General features: G+C 42.5%; 1 non-coding gene across 1 annotated transcript; it reads left to right on the forward strand.

The window, feature by feature from the left end:
* Positions 1 to 2,700: 2,700 nt before the first annotated feature.
* On the forward strand, positions 2,701 to 2,773 carry trnar-ccu (transfer RNA arginine (anticodon CCU)). The gene has a single exon. It is a non-coding gene; the product is annotated as a tRNA-Arg (tRNA).
* The last annotated feature ends 337 nt before the right edge of the window (positions 2,774 to 3,110 follow it).

Below are 3,110 nucleotides of genomic sequence, written 5' to 3' on the forward strand. Positions count from 1 at the left end.
CCGTATAGCATCGTGTCGGAGGGTTCAGGAGGTTATGTACCGGCGTTAAACCCATAAATCTACTTCGGGATTCTCAGGTCGAGAGAAGCATCGAGGAACGTGACTGCCATCAATCCCTCGCTCAGGAGATGAATTGATGTCGTTTAAGATTACTTTCATCTCATTGGTCCAGAAAAAAAAGCGCTGATCTGGCAAAATATGTTGGCGGGGTAATAGGATGTAAATCTACAGTTCATATTTTACTTTTTGTGTGGGTTTCAGTGGGGAACAAAAAGATGACAAATGTGTGGCTGGCACTGCACTACACGCAACTTCTGAATGAAGATCCTTCAAGGACGTTAAAGGACGAGCCTTGTCCTACGTCACGCCATTTTGTCTCGTCTGGCTGTTCGACGTCGCAGAAGGCCGATTTATCCATCTCCGAACCGAATGAAATCACATTTAATTTAAATAATAGATTATGATTTCACAGTGGAAGTTATGGTAATATTAAGCACTATCACAACTCCGCACGAGAACCTTGAGCCACAGTGTTCTCATCTAAATGGAGTCTTTGGGTCATTCTTCAGGCCCAGCTACGCTAAGATCGCGAGACATCAAACTTTGTTGCCATGCACCAGCCACACTCAATGGCGAAATCTAAAATTCTTCACAATTTAGCGTCACCCATTTGTCCAGTATAGTTGGTTCAAATTTGGTACCAACCAGAAAAGTCCAGAGGAAGAGTTTGTCTTTGAAGGATAACCTGAAAATGTCAAAAGAAATATTGTGAAAGTCTCGCTTCAAACCAAAATGCCAAACTTCCTGAGTGTATTTGGCATGGCTCCTAGAGACTTTTTTGTGGGTCTACTCATAATAGACATGGCTACCAGATAAACTGTTGTTAAGTGAAACTGGCCTTGGGGGCTAATAACAATTTTGTCTTTGGAAGACCCGCGGAAATGGACCAAATAGCCCTAAAATGGTTGCTTCAAACAAAAATGGCTGATTTTAAGGCATGACTTCTTGATACTTTTTTGTGGGTCTACCCATGTTAGACATGTCTACCAAATATCATGTTGTTAAGTGAAACTGGCTTCAGGGACTGTGGACAAGTTCTTTGCAGGACCCCTGGAAATGGCTAAAATAGTCCTAAAATGGTCGGTTCAATCCTGTGTAGTTTCCGGGATGGCTTCTTGCAAATTTTGTGTAAGCAAGGTAAACTAGCATCGGGGACAGACTTTAAAATGTTTTATATGATTCATGAAACTTTGCTGCCAGCTTTCCACAATTTAGCGTCAACCATCTGTCTCGTTATTATACGTCGAGCAAATTTGTGCACAGGTTAGCTTGAGAAACACCACGCTAGCTAGACCTCTGCCGTGGATTTAATTATCTGCGCATCCTGGATCGGAAATCATCCGCTAGCTCAGCACATTCATGATGTTTTGCTGCTCCTGGAGGATCGACTGATGAAGATGCCTTGCGTGCAAAAACCAAAACCACAGAAGAAGTGCGCGTGTCTAAAAATAGCCTCATGAATAATTAATGAGAAGGCAAAGTGACCCAGATGTGGTGGTAGCTCATTGTGCGTAAGTGCATCAAAATGAATCCCGAAGAGCGAACAGAGACGGCGCCGACACACGTGCTAAAGCGCCAGCCTCGCATCTTAATGTCCACGTCCGTCGGGAGCTCATTAGCCGCGGGGCGAAGTACAAGAGTTAGCGTGTAATAATGGAAATTAGCCATTAGCTTGTGGCTACGTGCGCAAATGCACCACTAAAAGCCCCCCAACCATCACTTCATCAACATATTTATTCAAATGAAGCTGTATGCAAACTAGCATGCTGGAACATTTCATTTGAAATAATACTAGCCATACCACACCATATATGTAACTGCTAATATAGTAATAGAACGTGTACAAGAAAAAATACTCGACATATTTGTCAAATTAGTACAGGAAACGGTACTATAAGCAGTACCACACATAGTACCAGTAACGGTAGAAGCAATGCTTGAACCACTACTAAAGCAGTACTAGACACAGCACTAGGAATAGCACGAGAAACAGTATTTCTAACTCGTGTTTTTGGTCAGTTTGAGGCGCATTGAGACAAACATGACTTGGAACACAACACATGCGTGAGTTTGGTGATGTGGAACAGAAAGTCAATAAGCAAACACGCGGCGTCAGGAGAGGCTTTGCTGATTGGCCGTTCGTGTGCGTGCGTTTAGCCACACACGCTGCGGCGGGCCCATATGGACCGTGGCGGTGGCGGCCATCTGTCCTCCTCTGGCCCTCCGTCTGTCTCAGGCTGCTCGGCAAATGGCTCTTAGTTAAGCATGAGGGTAACGTAACATATATGTTAGTATATTAATAACTAAATTAGTATGTTAACATACATATACATTTGCATGTTAACATGTAAGTTAGTATGTTAATGTGAATATTAGTGTGTCAACATGTATGCTAGCTTGTTAACATGTTATCTTGTAAGTTAGTATGTTAACATGTACATTACTATGTATATGTACTGTACATTTGTATGTTAACATCTAAGTTAGAATGTTAACGTGTACGTTAGTGTGTTAACATGTATGTTAGCATGTTTGATAGTAGGCTAGCATGTAGCATAGTAGCATGTTAAGATATATGGCAGTGCTCCAATGAATTGGTGAATATAATTATTTTTTTTAAATGCTCTCAGTTCACAACATGCCCCAGTGGCCTAATGGATAAGGCACTGGCCTCCTAAGCCAGGGATTGTGGGTTCGAGTCCCATCTGGGGTGATTATCTTTTACATGGAAAAGGATTACACGCTGTGGCGACCCCGAACGGGACAAGCCGAAAGGATCAGAAGAACACGGTCCAAGAAAGCTGGGACATCTATCCATTTTCTTTACCGCTTATCCTCACTAGGGTCGCGGCCTGCTGGAGCCTATTCCAGCTATCTTCGGGCAGGGTCAACAAAATATTGGAAAAGCTGAGGAACGCTTAAAAAAAAAAAAAAAAAAAAAACCTGTTTGGAACATTCGACAGGTTAAATGAATTGGAAACAGGTGAGTGTCATGATTGAGTATAAACGGGGCATCCTCGAAAAGCTCAGTTCTTCACAAGCAAAGATGA

The sequence above is a fragment of the Phyllopteryx taeniolatus genome, chromosome 15, assembly GCF_024500385.1.
Source record: "Phyllopteryx taeniolatus isolate TA_2022b chromosome 15, UOR_Ptae_1.2, whole genome shotgun sequence".
Classification (NCBI taxonomy): domain Eukaryota; kingdom Metazoa; phylum Chordata; class Actinopteri; order Syngnathiformes; family Syngnathidae; genus Phyllopteryx; species Phyllopteryx taeniolatus.